Below are 23189 nucleotides of genomic sequence, written 5' to 3'. Positions count from 1 at the left end.
TAAAAGTAAACCAGAGTAAAATGATGCAGAATGACTAGTAGAGCCTTCTTTATATGTAGCAGTCAGAGCAGGCTTCCTTATGGAGGTGACTTTTGAATTCAAACCTGAAAGACCAGAAGTCTGCCATGGCTTTTGAGTTAAAAAAGAAAGCAAATCAAAGAGGTAGGCTAGAACTTAGTTTGAAGAGCAAAAAGAAGTAACCGGTGTGAGGGAGATACAGGTGTTGTATGTAATGGCATTAAGTTTGAAATCCCTATTTGATACCAAAGTGAAGATATCAGATAGGCAGCTGGAAATAAGCATCTGAAGATCAGTGAAGCAGTCCTAGTGGAGATGGATATTGGAGAATTATGGGGCTAAAACCACTTAGAGACAGTGGAGCTAGACAAGGGGCTGAGGAGTCTGGTATCATAGAGACCAGGGAAAGAGGAAGGATGTGTTAAAGTCAGCTGTCTTTATTGCTGTTGAGAGGGTAAGATGAGGACATAAAGATTCTTTAGTTTGTTAACATGGAGAAATTGTGAGCTTGACAATAGCTAGCTTGGAGAAAGGAGCCCATAAGAGTGGACTGAGAAGAGAACAGAATATAAGGAAGTGATAGTATGACAAGTGAAAACTCTGGGGAAAAATTCTGCTGTAAAGAGGAACATGGAAATGGGGAAGTAGCTGGAAGGGGATAAAAGAGCATATACACATGTTAATGGAAGAGATCCAGTGGAAAGAGACACCAGTGTTGAATACATAGGAGGGATAATTACATGTATGAAAGGATTCTTTTGGTGAGAGGGAATAGGATTGATAATATAAGCATTAGAGTAGAAAAAGTAGAAAGGTGGTATATTGGGTGGTGGGAAATTGAGGGAGTTCCCATCTGATGGTTTTTATTTTCTCAATAAGCGTATGAGGCAATATCGTTAACTGAGGCTAAGAGGAAAATGGAATATAGATTTGAAGAACAGATGAAAGTATGAGTAGATTTTCTGCAAAGTGGGAGAATGAAAACAATAAGAAAGTACAGTAGGATTGTTAGGCAGTGTTTGTTTTCCATTTGAAATTTGTCAAAAATTTAACATGAGAACAGTGAACATAATTGGGAATTCTCCAGCCACTTTTAGCTGCTTGGGTAGCTAGAGAAAGTAGTTAAAGGGCTTAATTGGGTTCAGATTTGCCTGGGCAATGAAGTTGATGTGAGAGAGGGGAAGGAAGTTAAGGGTGTTTTGAAGATGAGGGAAGTCAGAATACCAGGGGTGCACTCAGTGGATTGGCAGTCTCAGTAAGGTCAAAGAATTTTTGTAAGAGGGAAGAGTATGAGAGGTGAAGATTAGAGTGGTGTGTTTGAAATAAAGCTTTTGGAGGTGGTGCAATAATTAATAACAAGGCTAAGGGAGATGGTGGCTGAAGTGATGTGGAAGAAAAAAAAATTGTTGGTGAGACTGTTGAGTAAGAGGCAGATGCTGGATGATCTAAGTGGCTGTTGAAGTCACTGGACTGCTGAAAAGAATGGAGGGTATGGAAAGAAAACTCGATGTTAAATTTTCACTGAATTTGGGCAGAGGGTGGTGTGGTGACCAAGGTGTTGGTAGATGACAGGAACGCAGAGTTATAAGGAGGAAAATACAGAGGAAAGATGATGTGAAGATACATGAGGAAAGATGGCCATATGACTGCGGAGGCCGGGATTGGAGTGATGCATCTACAAGCCTAGGAATGCAGAGGATTGTCTGCAAACACCAGAGTGTCCAAGAGACAACCTACAGGTTTCAGAGGAAATATGGCCAGTTGACACTTTAATTTCAGACTTAGAGGCCTTAGAACTGTGAGCCTGTTGTTTTAAGCCACCCAGTTTGTGGTATTTTTTAATGGCAACCCTAGCAAATGAATACAGATTTTAATATGAATTGCAAAAAAGCTGGGATATTTGTGGAAGGAAGCAAGGGAAGGAAGGATGAGATTTTGGAAGTAGAGATAGCTAAAGTTTGTAAAAGAGAAGATCTTTATTAAATTCACATCCATAGTTTAAGGAAGTAATTAGGGTTAAATATCATAATATATTTTAGAGAACCCTAAATATGCTGTTAAAGTCCTAGTTCTGCCACTGTATAGATTTGTCAAATTAAGCTAATTTCTTTATCTATAAAATGGAGATCATGGTCATTGTCTTGTCTGCCTCATACTATTATTGATTGGAACAAATGAATTAAGAACAAATGCATCTGGAAGCTGATATTATCGTGAAGTTCTTTAATTTACAGACATGTACAGTCGTTGTATGAGGGGAAAATATGTTTATTATCAAATATGATAAAGAACCAAGTAGATACGTTCTAAAATCTACACTAAAAATTAAATATGTATTTTTCCAAAGCTAAAGTTACCAACAAGGTATATACCTTCATTCAGTTTTATAAGTAATTGTTAAGTATCTGCTATATCCTAAGCTCTACATTAAGTACCATGTGGGAACTGGCTAAAAAGATAAATGCGTCTCCCCTCAATGAGCTTATGACATCAGAATGGAATTTGAAGCAAATTGACAAATAAGTATAAATCAGGACAGAAGGTGAAAAGTGCTTGGGTGTGATGGTTCAGAATTATGGTGTTAGAATTAAAGTATGCATGTTATAAATCCACATTCATGCAGCTTGGTGATTTAGCTTTACACTATTTTCATTTTATTAAATAAATGATAATAAAGAGATACATGTAAGTTGTGTTATAATCTTCTCCCACCTTCACGCCAATCTCCTGTAATTCAGGGACCAAAAATGAGTTAGGTGTCTGTTTCTAGGGACAGGTAGAGGAGGGCTCTCCTGGCTTAAATGGGTCAAGTGTAAGACAGGTGTAAGTACAGGAGCTGGCAGTGTTAGAGTTAAGAAGGGTGAATGTGGGTCTGTGTACTCACAGCACTTTTTTCCTCCCTGCCTTACTTAAAAACATGTTTCCAGCCTTACAAAGATATATTAGTTTCAGAAATGATAAAACCAAGGGCATAGAAAGGTTAAATGGTTTGACTAAAGTCAGTAGTGAACTGGAAACTAAAATCTATGAATACGAGCCCAGTTTTACATTGCTCTTTATTCAGACATTAAAATACATGACATGAAAATGAGGAGTAAAAGAAGTACAGGAGTGGGAAGTCCTTCAAACGTTACCTCGTTTTTTCCCACTGTATGCATTCACAAAATTTCTCAATAAGATGTTTTATATTCAGTTCTTCAAGGAGTCCTTCACATGTGTAAATGAAACAAGGTATGAATGGCTTCTAATCCACAGGCCAGATGGTTGCAGTGGAGGGGAGCTGATGAGGTTTTATCAATCACTACTCAACATGGTGTCAACTGACCAGTTTTGCCCTTTGCCAGGCTATGTTGATCTCTGACAGAACACAGTCTTTAATTGTTGGAGAAATTAGGAAAAATAGGCAAAATGGACTGCAGAACTGGAATTGGCTTTGGGATTCTATATGTATATATATATTTTTTTCTTTAGTTTCTATACATTTAGACATTTGTTATAAAACATTCACTGGATCCCTTGACTGAAGGACATTATTCTTTTGCAATTCTACTTTATAACAGTGATGATGCCACTGTCAAGACAATCAGTTCATATTTGAGAATTAGAAAAAAATCATTACAAGGCTATGATCTGTGGTTAATTTATATAAGCCTAACCATTGTCTCTTTTGCATCTTTAGTACTAATACAATTTTGAATTAATTATGCTACAATGGCAAATACTTAGAGTTGCATATTGTGTAATTGTAATTTGCTCTACAATGTTCAAAACAAAGCAATTTGTCTAGTTCTGTTAATCTGAAAATGAAATAAATCAGGAGTCTATGTAAATATTTCATTTCTCAATTTTGAAATAGTATACCTCCATATTAACCTATGGTTTAAAAATATAACCTTTGGGTTTGATAACTTTTATTCTTTGAGTCAACTTTTCTGGGGATAGTAAATTACATTGACTAGTTATGCAAATGCTCATGCTATTACTCAAGCTCACCAGTGCCTTTTAATATCCATGGGAACTACTTTGGATTAATATGGAACTTTGAGTTCTTTCCATGTTATTAAGGTACTGTCACTGAAATGTTATGATTACCTTGCTGCCCAGTGAATCCTGTGGAATAATCTCTGAATTATCCCATTGTTTTAATAAAGGCATCTTTAAATGTAATTTAATTAGTGTAACAAATGGACAAAATAAAAATAAAAAATAAAGAAAAGCTTTTAAGGAAATCAGTGGTGCTCTTTATTATTCCTCCCAGTGATAGGCTGGTAAACAACTGATTGGGAGTGGAGAAAGGGGGACGGGGAGCAGGGAAGCCATGATTTGTAGTGTTTGCTGATTACCAGGCGGTAGATACATCCTCCACAGCAGGTTTTACACCCTAAAAACATGAAGTTGGGAAAAAATGTTAACTGTAGGCTCTCCAGTACCCGCTGGAGCTGGGTCCAGCTCCGACAACACTGACTTCTCTGCAGCTCTCTCCATCTTTCTCCATTCCTTTTCTAGAGGCAACACTTTTAGCTGTTCCTGCTTTTAACTTACCCATAGTATGATTCATCTATCACATTTTTGGACATTTTTCTTTTTATCTTTGGCTATTTGCCTAGCAGTTTTGGAAAAGTACAGTTTTTTAAAAGACCACCTAAAGGTTAAGATTTTAAAACATTAAATATTTGGATCTCTGGGTTCCTCTAGTACAGTTGAAACTAATTTAAATTACCAAATAGTGGGCTGGAAAGTGAAAAACAGTGAAATGTAAGATAGTTCCAAGAAAAGTTTTCCAAGGAATAATTTTAGAAAGATATTAGTGAACCTAAAGATATTGCTATGTTAATAATAGAATTAATGTAATAACACGGGACATTTCTACAGCCTTGCTCATATTAGATAATTGCTTTGCTAGTCTAGTATGTTTTGCCTATTTCAAGATTCTGGTTATGGCAGAAGCTCTACTTTGGAACTGATTCATGAATGTGAGAAACACCATTTTTTTGTATACTTAAAAGTTATCAAATGCTTCAGTTCCATAACCTGTATTTTTAGGAGGGTTAAACTTCATTGTATTTAACATTTTCTTACCTTTTCCAATAAAAAGTTATTATGTTCAATGTAAAAAAAAAAAAAGCAAAAGAAGTCTGAGATATCTCATTCTCTGATAATGTTAAACAGATCATTTCTAGTACTTCAAGTTTTTATTTCACTTCGTAGTAAATACTACGAGATGTATTAATCATCCAGCCTTTGCTTCCTTAAATCTTAACAAGTGTGTAAATAGCACAAATGTTGCTCACAATTAATTCTGTTATGTAATTATGTAGCAATCTTGTTAATTTCCATCACAGAGAGTCTTCCATTAAGTCAAATCCTCCTCTATGCCAACATAATAACCTTAATTACAAGTTAATATCCATCATTTTTGAGGAAAATGTTTATACCTTTGAATAAGTTTAAATGCCAGGAAGGCTTATAGAAACTATGTGGACCTATACAGTGATGGAATTGCCTTTTATCAAACACCTGGAAGTTACTACTGTTATTTAGATTGAAATAGAGAGTAATAGCTGATTGTTTCCTAGTAGTATGCCCCATTTTAGAAAAGTCTTAAAAGGTAAATGGTTCTGTTTGTATGCTCTTTTTACTAAATATTCTATGACTAAAATAAATCTCACTAGAAGCTGAATGCTACCAATTTGATAAAATTGTTACTCATTACACAGCAATGTAACTCTGCTTAAAATTTATTTTCAGTTATGAATCTGTAAAATGACAGCTGAAGTGCAAGAAGCTTTGTATTGAAAGTGACAGTGATAATTTACTCATCTTGAGAAGAATAGTATTTCAGTGGCAATGGAAAACTTTTAATGCTTAAAGAATTATTTTAAATATGGGGATCATGTGATCTTTCCTGTGGAAACAAAAGAAGCCTAGTTTTATCCAAAAAATCTGAAACACTGAACTTCTGACCTATTATGCCTCTCCCTGGTCTGATTATTTATACATCTCTTGATTGTTGCTCCATTTCTGCTTTTATATATACTTCCAGTCAGAAGTGTGGTCAGAGGCAATGTAAAATAGTGGATAACTCAAAATATTTTGTACCTTCTTTGTAGTAATATTTTTATATGAATATGGTAAAGTAATGGAATCAGGAGACTTGGTCCTAATCTTGACTGCCTTTAACTTGGGTTTTCCTTTCACCTTCCTAGGTTCATCTGTAAATGGAGGTCCCTTACAGCTCTAACACTCTAAGGAGGTGCAATTCAATTCATTGTGAGCCTCATTTATGTTATACCTATACAAGGTACTGAAGATACTGAGATGAGTCGTAGCCATTCATTATAGTTGATATGCTCAAGTCTCGTTGGGCAGACAGGCACATAAGAAGACTTTTTTTTTTACAGTGTAGATTTCAATTGGAACACATGATCTAATAATATATGAAAAAAATTTTATAAACTGAAAGTGTTAAGCATATAATTTCTATTATAATGGAAGTAGTGTTACTTGGCATTTCTAAGTTGTAAATTGTATTTTTGGTACCAGAGCATCTGTGATTTCTTCACAATTAAGGAAAGATCTTAGCTTTTCAGATAAGATGTCTGGACTTAATTCAAATTCAACAATTGAAAGGCACTGGTAACATGCTGTATTTCACTGTCAGTTTTTTTAGTCTATGTGTCATTTGTAAGATAACACCAGTACTCAAGTGATGTGTCAAAAAGAATTGAACACTTTTTCCTAAGCCAGTTCTGTATCTCAATTTTTATTTTCTGTGTTTACCCTTTCTCTTATAATCACAAATTCTTTTTTTTTTTTATTTTTTTTTATTATTTTTTTTAATCACAAATTCTTGACATGGGAGATACACTTATTTTTCTGTCTCTTACAGCTTGCATTCATTGTCATCACCTCCTTCCAGAGTTTCCTTAACAATATTTCTAAGATTTGCCTCTTTCTTTTCATTTTAACCTCGAAACAGGTAATCAATGTATACCAGTTAGTTTGTTAGGTGCTGTGGCTAACAGACAGATAATAGATTTTTCTTTAAGTCTGACTTATTCATGTCTCATTTACATTGTTATATGTCCTAATACAAAACTCATTTCATTATTTACAGTGAATATACTGCAATATTTGAGTTACATACATTAAAAGTAAATATAAAGCTAATATTATTGCTGCCCATGGAGGAAGTAGAGTAGTGATTAACAGTATAGAATCTGAAGACACTCTGCCACTTTCTGGGCAAGTTACTTCACCTCCTTGTGATTTTGTTTCCTCATCTATAAACTGGCAATAATAATAGTAATGGCATCACAGGATCAACTTGAAAAACTCTTAGAATGGTGCCTTGTGTACGGAAGCTCCGATTTAACATCAGCTATTATAAACAGTTGTCCAATGTAAGAACATTAGAAAAATGTGCCTAAGTATTTCTACAAAGAAGAAATGTTATACAGTTTTGAGAAAGAGGAGTTAAGCTGTCTTCTTGTTTGAAATATATATTAGGCTGAGAATAAATCCTGAAATTAAGTCCAAAAATATTGATAGAGATAGTGTATCTTGGGAGCACAGAGTGTATAATCTACCACAGCCTGGTAAGTTGGGTTTAACATAGCTTGGTTCGAGTGGATTGAAGGCAAGGAGTGTGCAAAGGATGGTTATGGAAGGTTTCCAGAAAACAGTGTACGAATGAACATTGGGTAAATTTTTATTTACATCATCGTGCCATATTGTAAAAAATTCATGTCAGTTAAAATGGAGAAACCTATTAGCAGTCAATCAATGGAGATTAAAATGAATCTTTTTTTTTTTCTGTGCTGGCACAACAAAGTTTCCATTGATCATTTTTTGAAATGAGTAATTTTTGGTTTAGGATTTTTGACATGGTGATGGGTTTCAAGAAAAATACTAACTTGTGCTGATGTGATTTCCCATTTTTCTTTTAAGTACGTAAGCCAAATGCTTTCATTTTGATGTTTATATATATTCTGGCTCCAAATAGTTTGCTTGTTGATGGGACTATCAGTGCTTCCCATACCTAGTTGGCGACCAGAATCACCTCGGGCACTGTAAGAACCAGTTTATGAGCCATATTATAGAAAAAATTAATAAAAGTGTCTTAAACAAGACAGTGATATATTTCTTCCTCATGTAAAGCATCCCAGAGATACATAGTGGAGGGCATGCAGCACCTTTTTCTTGTCAGCAGGCTTCTGTCTTTACACTCTGATATCCTCAAGTCCACCTCATTGTTCAGTTTGGAAGTTAGAGCTCCAAAAGGATGGAGGAAGGGGAAAAGAAGGGTGCACCCCTCCCTTTAATGAGACTTCCTAAAAGACCCACACTTCTAAATACATCTTACTGGCTGACACTTGAATATATGAGTGGAGAAATCACTTTGTTGCCATTTAGAGAATTTTTCTATGTTTTTTTATCAAGATGCTTTAGAAAGTTAAGTTGTGTGGGAGAGAGTGACTGTTAAAATATGGTACTCTTGTCTCTACTTCCACTTCTGCTCAAGGTGGAGTAAAAGGGAATGAGTTTACATTTTGTGTCAGGGGTGCCCAAGACCACTCTCAGACTCATTGATTCACTAGAAGTATTCACAGAACTCAGAAGTTATTATATTCATGATTACAGTTTATTACATGAAAGATATATTAAAATCAACAAAGAGAAAAGGAACATAGGTCAAATCCAGAGGAAACCAGGCACAAGCATTCAGGTGTCCTCTCTCAATGGAGTTATGTGGGACATGCATAATTCCCCCAACCACAATGTGTAACCACATGTGTGAAGTGTTGCCAACCAGGGGCACTGACCCAGGCCTTAGTGTCCACAGTTTTTATTTGGCCTTAGTCACAGAGGCATATAGTGCTACATGGCTGACTTCAGTTACTCAAGCACCAGACCCCCAGAGAAAAAGCAGATGTTCATCATTAATCACACTGTAAGCTTAAACTATCTAGTCAGGTTAGTGTAGCATGGCCCAAGACCTTAGGCATATAAAAGTACTCTGATCAGAGCATTCCCAGCTTGGTTCCCAGGAGTGGGTCAAGGGCCACTTCTGAAAATAGTCCTTTTCTGGTAATGTGCAGGATTTGAGCAACTCAGGCCTACTGAATGAACCCGTTCTTGCATACATTCCCACCTGACAGTAAAAAACAAATGAAGCGTGTGAAACAATGGTTTTTAATAAGCTAGCTATCTGGCAACAAAAGATTCTGATCCCTGAGAGACAGATAACAAAGGATGAGAGCCCCCAATATTTGCCCAACTTACTCTCTTGAGAGAGTTTATAAGCTTCATCTCAGGAAGTGGGAACCACCCCAGGGCCTGGTGGACTCTGGGGAGACCAAGGCCATTGGAGTTTGTAGCACAGAGTAACAGAGGAGAGTGCTTCTCAGAGGGAAACCCAGAGCTCTGAAGGCCGCCCCCCCACCCCAACCCTGAGTCTTCCACAGAGGAATGATCAGCACATGAATGTGAGAAAAGTGACCCAAAGCTGGGTAAAGAACAATCTGAGAGAACTAGAAGGAACAGTACCTGACATTTACACTGGTCTGGGAAGAATGCTTGCTCCTGCCAGCCAGACTGGAACACTTCATGATTCATAGGGCATTAGGCACTTGCCTCAGTAGTGGAAAATAATTAACCCTAGACTAAATGCTGCTCAGATACCACCTCACAAATCTTAAAAGCAAGACCCAAGAGGATCAAACTATTTTCACATAACTATGTCTTAGAACAAAACTCAAGAATATAAGTAGGAATACAGAAACATCCCAACAAGGTGCAATCCACAATACCTGGCATCCAATTAAACATTACTAGACATTTTTGAAAAGAAGTAGGAAAATACAACCCATAATGAGGATAAACAATGAATTGAAACAAACTCAGAACTGACACAGATGTTAGAATTAGTAGAGGACATTAGAATAGTTATAACGTTCTATGTGTTCAGAAAGTTAAGTAGAGGCACAGAAGATAAGACAGAAGTGCTAAATTGAACTTACAGAAATGATAACTACAATATCTATGATGAAGGATACACTGGATAAGATGAAACACTGATTAGATAGTGCAGAAGAAAAGATAGTGAAATATCTGAAATGAAGCATAGAGAGAAAAAAAAAGCTGCAAGTTGTGGGACAGCTTCAGGTGGCCTAATATAGACGTACGTGGAATCCCCTAAGGAGAAGAGTGGTGGTGGGATGAGAAATCAGAAAAAAATTTGAGAAAATAAATCCATAGGTCCAAAAAGCCCAATGAAGCCAAGCAGAAGAAATATGAAGGAAACCACACAAAGACACATCATAATCAAATTGCTGAAAACCAGTTACAAGGAGAAAATCTTCAAAGCAGACAGAAAAACACAAACTAGGTTCAGAAGAACAAAGATAGGGTAAACAGCTTTCTTCTTGGAAACGATGTGAGTGAGAAGACAGCAGAGCAACATATTTAAAGTACTGGGAAAAACACACAACTCTCAACCTAGAATTCTATACCCAGTGAAATCAGCATTCGAAAACTAAGGTGAAAAAGACTTTTTCAGACAAAAGCTGAAAGAATGTATCAGCAGCAAACCTGCACTGTAAGAAATGTGAAAGGAAGTCACGTCCTTCAGACAAGGAAAATGGTATCAGGCAGAAATATTGATTTACACAAAGGAATACAAAACTGCAAAAATGGTAACTGCATGGGTAAATATATGGTTTTTACTTATTTAAAGGTCATTAAAAGGTAATTATTTAAATGAAAACTATGTAGTGTGGGGTTTATAATTTATACAAAAGTAAAATGCAACATGGATAAAACATTGAAAACATTGTGCAAAATGAAAGAAAGCAGTTACAAAAGACCACATATTGTGTGATTCTGTTTATATGACATGTCTGGAATAGGTGAATCCATAGTGAGAAAACAAATAATCCAATTAAAAAGACAGATGCAAATAGACATTTCTCAAAGAAGTCATACAAATGGCTAATAGGTATATGAAAAGGTGTTCAACACCTCTGTTCATCAGTGAAATGAAAATTAAAACCACAGTGAGAGCCTACCTCACACTGTTAGGGCTGTTATCAGAAAGACGAAAGATAATGAGAGCTGGCGAGAGTGTGGAGAAAAAGGAACTCTTGTGCACTGTTGTTGGGACTGTAAATTGGTACAGCGGTCATGGAAAAGAGTGTGAAATTTCCTCAAAAAATTAAAAATGGAACTACCACATGATCAGCAATCCCACTTCTGGGTATTTATTCAAAGGACAGAAATCAGTATCAGAAGAGAAGATACTTGCACTCCCATGTTCATCGCAGCACTAGTCACAATAGTCAAGATACAGAAACGACTCAAGTGTCCATCAGTGGATGAGTAAATAACTAAAATGGAGTACACACACACACACACAGGAATATTCAGCCATAAAAACGAAGATAATTCTCTCATTTGCAATGTCATGGATGAACCTGGAGGACATTGTGCTAAGTGAAATAAGCTGGGCACAGAAAGGCAAAAATAGGGGCTGGGAGGTGGGGGAAATGGAGAGATGATTGTCAAAGGGTACGAAGTTTCAGTTATGCAGAGTGAACATGTTCTAGAAATCTGATACGTACAGCGTGGTGACCATAGTTAATAGTACTGTATTGACATTTACTGAGAGTAGACCTAAAATGTTCTTTACACACACACACACACACACACACACACACAAAAGGTAACTGTAAGGGGATGGGTATTTTAATTAGCTCGATTGTGGTAACATTTCATGATGTATATGTATATTAGAACAACATTGTATACCTTAAATACATATATAATTTTATAATCTCTCAATTATACTGCAGTGAAGCTGGGAAAAAAGAACAGACAAATCTGTAGTCAGGAAGTAGATTAATGATTGCCTGAATCTGGGAGTTTGGGGTAAATGGAAAGTGACTACTAATGGGTATGGATTTTTTTGGGGAGGGGGAATTGATGCAGTGTTCTAAAATTGATTATGATGATGGTTATACAACTCTGTGAATGTACTAAAAGCCATTAAATTGTATGCTTTAAATGGGTAAACTGTGTGGTAAGTGAATTATATCTCAATAAAGCTATTATAAAAATAACTTGAAAAGTTAAAAAAAGGTGAAAAATATGAAAAAAAAAAAGTAAAATGTGTGACAACAATAGCACAAAGAGAAATACTGGGCAACTTGTTCATCATCAGAGAGTTGACAGGAGCTTTTCTAGTAGTGGTAGGAGCAGAAAATTATTTCAATGAAGACCCAGTGGGTGGCTGAACATTTTTTAACTGGAAATATACATGCATTCCTCTGTGAAGTGTTTATGCCCTTTTTGTATTTATCTTTTAGCATTTTCTTGTTTCCTTAATAATTTGTGTGAGCCTTGTATATGTTATAGATTAATGCTTTGTCATATTTCTTTGATAAATTTGATTGATATAGTTTAATAAGTGTTTGGAATAAGATTTCCGAGTTAGGATGGGAAATAAAATCTTAATATCTAAAGTCCATTCCAACTCTAATGTACTAAATCCTAGAGACCCTGAGAAGATGCAGAGAGTTTAATTTTATTTATTCCTGAAAGGAAACTAGTTTAGGTCAAGTAGTATTTAATTACAACTGAAGAGTAGTAAAAGAGGCTTCATTTCTTCATATCTTAATTTAGGTTTAAATCCGAAGTATTTAAAGTGAGATATTTATGCCCCTAGTTGGAATTGCTAGATCATGTTTGTTAAAGAATTGAGATATCTTGATCTGACTTCATACTGCATATTTTCCATTAGCTAATACTACTTTTTATAATAAATGGAGATCATTCTCTTAGGCACTCAAACAAAGGTCATTAAGAATACAAGATATCACGTAAGAGAAGGGGCTTAGACAGTAATTATATCCATGCATTTTATATTAATTAAAATAGTTATCTAATACACAAAATTGTATCTTTCTCATGGAGCTGATCTTATTTCATATATAAATTTGATTTTTCCTCCTTTTAAAAACTTTCCATAATATTTTCTCCACATCAGTATTTTTTTAAACACAATTTATAATAAGTATGTATATTACTCAACTGTAGACAGACTGTAATTTAACTTTTCTCTTCTTGCCAGGTATTTTCCAGGTTTTTTTTTATAAACAAGTCATACTTTCTTTTAAGAGTATCTCCTTTTTATTTTAAAGATTACAAGGGAAACCCTTAAAAAATACACTTCAAATCTAGCCTTTCCTAGACTCACCTTCTGGGCTGACTTAGCACCATGCATTGCTCTATGAACATACTTAGACCACTTTATTTTTATTTTTTTGTGTCTACTTCGTCCAGTGGTCTGCATCTTCTTTTGTCGTAGGGACCACATCTATCATATGTTGGAGATGTCTGTGTTGTGTAATAAAATCCAAAATTTTGACCCTAGAACATGTTCAAAGTGGATAACAAGTAATTCATTTGTTTTCTTGTCAGAACTTTTTGCTGGTGTTATATTACCACAGATTGCAAGGTTCAGTTCAAAGTGTCACTGCTGCTTCAGCAAGTGAGTTGCGTGATTAAACCTTCCAATGAAAGTAGGAAAACACTGACCTCCCATTTTGGAGTAGTTAATGATTATATGGCTTAAAAATCTTTGTAAGTGCTGACAGATACTGAATGGTGTTTTTTGTCCTCTGCAATAGAATGAACACTAAGATAACAAAATTCTGTTTGTTTTGCCAGCATTAAAGTTCGTTCTCCAGTGGAAGTTTCTTGCTGCTTTTTATGACTGTTTTGCTAAAGAACTTTTCTTATTAACCATTTTATGCATAATTTTACTAATGAAAAATTATGCTTGGTTTTGAGGACAGGAGGATATATAAACTATATCATTGCTTTTGAGGGTTTTACTGAACAGTTTGATGAGAGGGCATATATATTAATAATTGATATCCTATCTGATGTGTCCAATGACAGTGGCAATAGGTTATCTAGAAGTTCATGGATGTGATCTAAATAGAGGCAGGGACAGTTCTTCTTAATTTTTGGAGGAAATAGTTCTTAGTTCTTAAAGGAAAGTTAGCATTTAAACTAACGTAAAGTGGCTGCATCCTAGACAGGAAGTGATGTGAGCAGAAGTGTGGATGTAGGATTGTACACAGACTCAATAAACAACAAATAGGTGAGAGTGGAAGTAGGTTGGAGTGGTAGGTGGTACCAGATTGAATAGCAAAGTGATAATTTTTATTGGCATTAGGTATGTAACAGGGAGACATTCAAGCCTTGTGGTGTGTCTATGTGTGGGTACCAGATTGAATAGCAAGGTGATAGTTTTATTGGCATTATGTATGTAATGGGGAGACATTTAAGCTTTGTGGTGTGTATATGTGTGTGTGCACGTGCATTTATATGTGTGTAGGATGTCTGTTATATAGGAAAGAGAGAAAGTACAGAATTGAGGTGAATAGTTTAATTGGGAGAGTAGTAGTATATCATGATCCAAGTGTCCTGTAATAGGATCTGCAATAGTTTGTAGAAATAGGAAATACAGAGGATGGGCCAGATGTAAATGACATTGGCATTGTGTGGGTTTAAGGAACAAAAGAAACAGTAGTTATAGATTGACCACATGTGAAGTTCAATTTACTGGAAAAGTGGTGGTATTACTGACAGAAGTCAAGTGGAGTTAAAAAGTTGGGTGAAAAAGACAATACATTGTTTTTTGATGTGAAGAAATTGAGATAATGATGGAACATGCAAGTGGGTTATTTGGCATCCAGTGAAGTAGATAACTGTAGATCAAGACAGAGAGAGATCTCAGGGTTTGGAATATAGATATAAGACTCAGCTGCAGAAATCATCAATAAAGGGGCATTCAGAAGAGGTCCAAGGACCCTTAATTGTGGTCAAGAGGACAGTGGAAGTCACAGAAGTAAAGGTAGTGAATAGAAAGAGAGGCCTTAAAACTCTGATACCAGAGAAACCAAAGACGATGTATTTCTGGATAGAAGAGCAAATCAACAGTATTGAATACGGCATAAAAGTCATGGAGAGTTGAGAAGTAAACTAAAGCTTATAGCATAATAACAAAAAAGTTTTCAAAAGTTGCATTTTCTTGGTTTTAAATAGTTCAACTACCAAACTCACCACATCCTTGCCTCACACTTATCCTTCTCGAATTCTTACTGACCCCCTCCTGGATCGGGTGGATCCCAGTTGGGTCCTTTCCTTGCCTGGTGCTGCTTGCACCAATTGAAGGGGAGCAGGTTCGGCAAAGCAGAGCGGGAAACTTTATTTATTGATTCAGGAATGAGGAAGGGAAAGCTCTGTGTTCTACTGAACCTTCTCCCTCAGGGAGGGAGGCGAGAAACTTTTAAGGGGTAACAGGTGAGTACGCCATCAGAATTTGGGAAAGGGGCTGCAATTTCCAGAAACAACCAGAGCATGAGTAGTCCTTTGGGCTCCTTTGCATGCAGCACAAACTGTGTCTCGCAAAGTGCAAGCCCCCTCTTTCTTAATTATCAGTGAACTGGTGAATATTTTTTGGTAATGTAATAATTCTGTTTAATTCTCTTCGTACATAATTTTATCTTGAGTTTCTGTGTATACATTCATATATATATATATATATATATATATATATATACATGCATTTCTTGAGAATGTAAGATACTATTTTAGCATGAGTTTTTATAGTTATGCCTTTTCCAAATATTGCTTTTTATTTAAATATATAATGCAGTGATACTTTGCAATAATATATTAAATTATATTAAATAGAAAATAGTTTATAAAGTAGTGAAATTTTTAAATAAAATGGGTATAGTACAGGTTCTCATCTTTTTTATATTTTTGATACCACTTTATAAGGGTTTGCATGTGACACTTTGTTTTCAATTCCTGTAATGAAAATATATAAACAGTACATAACTAGGTATATATGCTATTCAAATGGTTAAAGGAATAAAGGAAGATATAAAATTAATGGCTAGTATTAATTTCTTTGTCAATATTATTTTTATTAAAATTTAAGCAATGCCATGTAATATCTCTTTTGTTTATTCTGAAGTTTCTTCTTGATAAAATAAAAGTGTAGACTCAATGTAGTACCACTGCAATCTTAAGAGAAAAATATCTTTTAAGTTAATGCCCAGGATTAACAACATTTGCATAGTTCCACAGATAGTAGAATCCTTTCCATGGCTGTTATGGACTGAATGTTTGTGACCCCCTTAAATTTTATGTGTTGAAGCCATAACTCTCAATGTGATAGTATTTAGAAACAGGACCTTCTCGGAACTGTGAGAAAGAAATGTCTATGAGATTCTTTTATAGCAGCCCAAGCTGACTAATACAGTGTCTAGGTCAGAATCAGTCACCACCTTTGGTATGCTCTGTTCTGTATTAAGAATTATGAGATTAATATCAGATGTATAAGTTATGAATCCTGTGTTTGAATTCTTAATCTTTTCTGAAAGACATTAAAAGACGTTTTTCAATTAGGAAGCACTTAGGTGCCTAATGTGTGGTGTGTATTCTGTAAGTGAAGAAGAGTGCATACTGGACCCTGCAAAGGCAGACAGCAGCTTCACGTGGCAGACCTTTGCTTGTTGAATAGGAGAGTGACGTGATGAATGCAGTGTTTTAAGATACATAAACTATTTTATTTGTATTAACTATTGGTTCAGTAGAAATAGATCAAATTTCCCAGGCATGGAAGTCCCAGAATGACTAGCATTTCTGAAGGGGTTCATTCACTTCCAGTTGATGAGTTTTTTGATGTTTTATAAATTCATCACTTTTGACTTGCCCTGTCTTTCTTGGGAAGGAAATGTAATATGAGTTCACCTAAACATGTTGCAACCAAAGGTCCATGAGTTATATAGACTTGTATGTATTATAAAATGATATCTACATTGCTATATACATGTACTGGATTTTAAAAATCTGTAATTGAATTTCATGACCCTTCCATTCTAATTTGTGAAGAGCATATTGCATTTTCAGGCAATGTGCCTTTGAAATTGCAGACTTAGGGCAAAGATAAGTTCAGAGACCAATGATTTGTTTTCACCTGGGATATATCTCTACTTACTGTCTCATTTATAGTTGCCTGTTGCCTTCATCTGTTTCTATAGTTTTCACCTGTTGCCTTCACCTGTTTGCCTTCACCTTTTGCCTTCACCTGTTGCCTTCATCTGTTTCTATATTCCTGTATGATTAATATATACATATGTATTCAAAATTAACAATATAAGAATATGAATATAAATGGGTTGAGTGGAGTCTAAAATCTAGTCCCATCATATACTAATTGATAACATGTATTAAGCACTTTCTGCATGCACCATTCTAAGTTTTATATGTCATTTTATTTAATCCTCAAAACAACCCTATAGGGTAGGTACTATTACTCATGACCATTTTATAGTTGAAGAAGTAGAGGGACTGAGAGTTTAAATAACCAGCAAAAACAGTAGAGCTAAAATCTAAGCCCAAGTTTAATCTGAAACACTATGCATATTGCTTAGTAAATATTTAATACAATGAAAGTTGTAAAATTTAGGACTGTTAGAGACTCCATCCTTCATCAATTATGTATTAACTGTAGTGAGTTAGTCATTGTGCATAAAGGAAAAAATGTTCTTTGAATAGAGCTAGTAAAATGAAAAATATGGAAGATAAGTTATTTGGAAAGGTAGTCCAACCTAAAGGAAAAGAAATCTGAGCCTGGACAAAGAATGACAGTGCATTAAGAATAATTAGATTTCTTGACCGGGACTGATTACCATGGATTTCCAAGGTTTTCAGACTTCAAGGTTATTTATATCTCAAGTGTGGGTGCAAGGTGCAAAATGGAGGCTGCATTCTCTCCTCTTCAGCTCGCAACCCAGCTGGAGTTCTGAGCTTATCCAAGGACCAAAGACACCTTTGTAAATTCCTAAGTTACTTAAACTTGCCTTATACTATGACTAGTGATAGACATAGGAAAGGGTAGGGTAATTGGCTGAGATTGGGGCCTGTAAGCAAGAGACTGTTAAGCAAATGAATACTGAAAAGTTCAGTTCTCCATTGTTGAACATTTGTTAGATTGTTACCTGGATGAAGCAAGAGATACTTAGCAAAGTCATTAAGCAATAGTTGTTTCTGTTTTTCTGTTAGCTGAGAATATTTATAGAGGAAAAGAATGACAGCACAATACAATGTTTTGCTGAAATCAAGATAGTTATACCAAATTATGAAAAAATGAGAAAAGCATGTTTTAAATTTTATTTATTTTTTACCTGATTCAATGGAAAGTAGGAGACCATTATAGAGACCTCAGGATAAGTTACCAGAGACAAAATTTAAACATAATTTAAATAAGACAAAATCTAACTCATTAAGTTCAGCCTGTAAATCAGAAGTGTCAGTGTATGTGTATTATGTTAATGGGTCAGTATGCAATGACCAGTACTGAAGAGGAAACATTTGCTTATAATTTAAAATGCAAAGGATGAAGGGAGCTTAATGGTGCATTATGTTTGAATAATCGATATTGTGATATAAAACAAAGCTGTGTGTTTAGAAAGAGAATATGTTGGCCAAGTGGTTTTCTGCAATTGGAATTCAAGCTCTCAGTACTCAGTTCCAGTATTTTTGGGCTAAGACTTAATGCTTTTATTTGTGATGTGAGGGCCTGTTATTGTAGTCAATATGGGCTCCTCTTTGTGTTCTCTATGGCAGTACAGAAGGACGCTCCTCAGATGCAGAATTCTAGTTTTTGTGTTGTGGCATTCCAGCTGCTTCCCAGAATAGCACTGACAGACAGCACAGTGACAACACATGCCTCTGACTTGATCTCATGTGTAAATCTGTCTCTGGATCATATTCTATCGTTTCTTAACCTAAATAAAATTAGTACAATGAAATTTTCTCAAATTCTGTTTTTTTGTCTTTAGAATCACCAGTACATTTTTATTGTGTTACTGAAAATGGGAAAGACAAAGGCCAAATTCTTTGCATGGGAGAAAAATCTCCCTTTATAAGCAGTATGCCTTATATCTGAAAGGGTTAATGGGCCTCTTATAGTGCTCAATTTATCCAGAGAGGGGACCCTGTGACCCTTTTAGGACCTGGCTTTGGTCATTTCTTAGGAAGAACACAATTTAGAACTCTCCTGTATTATTCTGCCAGCTGCTTAGTTATTGATGATATTGACTTTTAGTTTTAAAAAGTCCTGCTTTGGAAAATTGTTTTTAACAGCTCTCAACCTCTCGTGTCTTGTATTTTTATTTTATATCACTTTTCATTTGGGATATTATTAAGTCAAATCCTTGGTAACCATTCTCCACAATCCAATTTATTTTTAGCTAAGATCCATTGAATTCAACTCACTGCCTTTTTGCAAAAGGTTAACCCAATATTTCATGTTGTGTTATACTTTCTACTTATGCTGTGTAAAAGAAAAGTTACTGTGATAAGCAGCCAATAAATTGTATTCAGAATATTTATTCTCAAAGTTACATTACTGTGCCGACATAGATAAACATAATCATTTATCACAGTATGGATTGTGGAAGTAAAAACTAAATGAAATACAGCCATCTTTCTTGCATATTACCCAGTTTTTTTTTTCCTTTAAATGTTGGCCACAATAACTACCTTTAAAAAATGTCATCTTTTTATTTATCAGTTTGAATTAATGTGTGAGATTAGTAATGGTTCAGGTTGAATAACTAAAACAAAACTGCATCTATTTTATAATAAGGAAGTGTTTTCAACTTTTTTTGTATAAAAATGAGATTACTTATGTTTTCTTTCTTTTTTTAAAATAAATTTATTTATTTTTGGCTGTACTGGGTCTTTGCTGCTGCTAGTGGGCTTTCTCTAGTTGCGGTGAGCGGGCTTCTCATTGTGGTGGCTTCTCTTGTTGCGGAGCATGGGCTCTAGGTGCACGGGCTTCAGTAGTTGTGGCACGTGAGCTCAGTAGTGGTGGCTCGTGGGCTCTAGAGTGCAGACTCAGTAGTTGTGGCGCACGGGCATAGTTGCTGCACGGCATGTGGGATCTTTCCAGACCAGGGCTTGAACCCATGTCCCCTGCATTGGCAGGTGGATTCTTAACCACTGCACTGCCAGGGGAGCCCACTTATGTTTTCTAATGTTGGCTCTTATTGCTAGGTTGCTTTGGCATTATTTCATCATAAGGAATACACTGTTTAAAACTCATAGCTCTATTGTTCGTTTGTTGTCCAGAACACAGACATCTAAATTGATAGATTGAAGAAATATCATGTATATCATATATAGCAATTATTAAAAGTAATCTTCATTTATACTGGGATAATAAAATAAGTCCCAATGATGTTTATTAGAATGAATGCAGTATACAGTGAAATCCACTGAATGTAGAATATGTGTTTATTATTATTATTTGGTAACAGCCTTATTGAGATGTAATTCACATACTGTACAATTTACCTGTATAAAGTGTAGAATTCAAAGGCTTTTAGTGTATTCATAGCTGTGCTGCTATCACCACAATCAGTTTTCATCATCCCCAAAGAAACCATATACCCTTTAGCAGTAATGTTGCATTTGCCCTAATCCCCCCAGCCCCTGGCAGCCACAGTCTACTTTCTGTCTCTATAGCTTTGCCTATTTTGGACATTGTGTATAAATAGAATCATACAATATGCGGTATTTTGTAACTGACTCCTCTCAGCACAATGTTTACAATGTGCATGTAAGCTGTTTGTGAATTTCCCAGATTTCTTTCTGTTATTGATATCTGTTTCCATTCCATTCTGGTTGGAGAACTACTTTGTATGATTTTAATCCTTTAAAATTTATTAAGGCATGTTTTATGGCCTAGCATCTGGTCTGTCATAGAGAATGTTTTGTGTACACTTGAGAAGCATGTATATTCTGTTGTTGGGTGGTGTGTGGTTATAGATATCTATTAGGTCTAGTTGGTTTACAGTATACTTCAAATCTATTTCCTTTTTGTTCTTCTGCCTTAAGTATAGGATTCTTAGTTGACAATTTTTTTCTTTTAGTACCTTGTAAATGTTATCCTACTACTTTCAGACATTTATTGTTCCTGATGAGAAGTCAACCATTAAACTTATTGGAGTTCCCTTGTACATATGAGTATTTTTCTTTTGCTGCTTTCAAGATTTTCTCTTTGGTGTTGACTTTTAGCATTTTTACCAACGTTCCTATGTGTGGATCTTTTTGCATTTATCCTACTTCAAATTTCTTGAGCTTATTGGATACTTTAATGTTTTTTCTGTTTTTTTTAAAAATCAAAATTTTAGTCATTTTTCTTCTTACATTTTTTTCTCCTCCTTTCTTTCCTCTCCTGATGTCCTGCTACAATATTTTGGGGTACTTAATGGTGTACCACATATCTTTTTTTTTTTTGTACCACATATCTTTAAGGCTCTGTTAATTTTTTTAAAAATTATTTTTTCTCTTTGTTTGTTGGATTGCATAATCTCTCTTGAGTTCTCTTAAAATTTGCTGATTCTTTCTTCTTCAAGTTAAAATATACTACTGAGCCCCTCTAGCAAATTTTTCATTTCAGTTATTGTAGTTTATTATCTCCATAATTTTAAAAATAATTTCTATCTCTGTATGAATATTCTGTTTGATGAGATATTGTTACTATACCTTCCTTATAATGGCTGCTTTGAAGTTTTTATTAAATCTTATACCTGGAACCTCTGAAAGGCAATTTCTGTTATCTGCTTTTTTTCTTGCATGGATCACATAATCCTGCTTCTTTGAATGTCTTGTAATTTTTTTTTTTTTTATTAAAAGCTGAACATTTCAGATAATATAGCAATTCAGGATACTAATTTCCTTCTCCCCCACCCCAGGGATGGGGGATTGTTGTTGTTTGCATATTTATTTAGTGATTTGGTGTACTACTTTAGGGAAGTCTATTTCCCTTAAGGTGTGAACCTCAGATAGCACTCATGTAGGGTGAAGTCGTGGGTGTGTGCCTAGTAACTCTGGGATGACAGGGGTTTTAGTGGGACTCTGTGTCTTCTCTTTGGATCTCTTTGTTAAACTATCCACCTCTGTTGGTATCACAGCCAGCTCTTAGTCTCTATTGATTGCTAGTTGATTGCTCTGCTGTTTTTGACAATGCCCTGGCATATAAATTGCTCCACAGTGTGAATCAGTTAAACTTGGGCCCCTTTGCTGGGGTAGTTTTCAGGTGAGTCTTTGCGGCTTGTTGTGGCCCTGCAGGAGCTGTTAGCTATTTCTTTCTGGTAAACTGTTTGCCTTATGCCTTACTTTATTGCTGTCATGAAGCTACCAGTTTTGTCTTAATTGTTTGGCATCAAAATCTTTATTGTTTTTGAGACTACCCTTAGGCTTGAACTTCCTATGTATTAATTCAAAAAAAGTCAGTTCTTCTGGGGAGAGCCGTCTGTTCTTATGGCCTGCCTCTTTCTCTGGGAAAAATCTCTGAGCCACAGCTCCAGATCTAAGTGTGGTTACAGTGGCCTGCTTCTCACAGAGTGACACTCCTGCTTTTATGAGCAGGGCCCTGGTATAGGCGGTAACCTCTGATCTCAGTTTGCTTCTCTTGGTTTGCTAACTCTAAACCATGAGCGAGCTGAGATGATGGTGATCTCATCACCCATTGTTACTGGTGTGTTTGCTCCTGAAGTAGAGCCTCTGCTCTATGAGTGGGGGCTGGGTGAAGCAAAGGAGCTCCTGACTTCTCAGCTGCACTTTCTGGCGTTTAGTTGCTGCATAGCTGGTAGAGTAGGGAGAGGGGATGAGAAATGTTAATGTCCTGCCTCTCTCTGGGAGACACCACAGCCTCAGCTAGAGGCTGGGGGCGGAGGGAGCTCTGTGTTCTTGGCTGTACTCACCTGAGGTAGAATTTCTGTCAGGCTGAACTGGGAACGTGGAGGCTGGGGGCAGACTGCACTTCGAATGCCACAGACCCTCGCCATTCTTACCAAGTTTTAGTAGATTTTTCCTGAATAAATGTTCCTTCATTTGCTCTTTGGCTTTACGACAATTTCTGGAGATTTCAAAGGATTCTTAATTTTACTAATTTTTATCAGTTATATTGTCCTGCTGGGGAGTTGATCTGCAGAGGTCCTCATGTGATTGTTCTGGAAGACTCCTAGTGGTTATGTTTTTTTTTTTGCGGTACGTGGGCCTCTCACTGTTGTGGC

The 23189-nt window shown here is 35.7% G+C and overlaps 1 protein-coding gene across 2 annotated transcripts in view; it reads left to right on the top strand.

Annotated features, from left to right (window-relative positions):
* Positions 1–23189, top strand: part of DPYD (dihydropyrimidine dehydrogenase) — a 793614-nt gene that overhangs the window by 13804 nt on the left and 756621 nt on the right. The gene's annotated exons all lie outside the window — the stretch shown is intronic.

This window comes from Neophocaena asiaeorientalis, unplaced genomic scaffold (assembly GCF_003031525.2).
Source record: "Neophocaena asiaeorientalis asiaeorientalis breed wild unplaced genomic scaffold, Neophocaena_asiaeorientalis_V1.1 scaffold147, whole genome shotgun sequence".
NCBI lineage: Eukaryota > Metazoa > Chordata > Mammalia > Artiodactyla > Phocoenidae > Neophocaena > Neophocaena asiaeorientalis.
The sequence above is the reverse complement of the archived record's forward strand: the minus strand, read 5'-3'. Positions and strand labels throughout refer to the sequence as shown.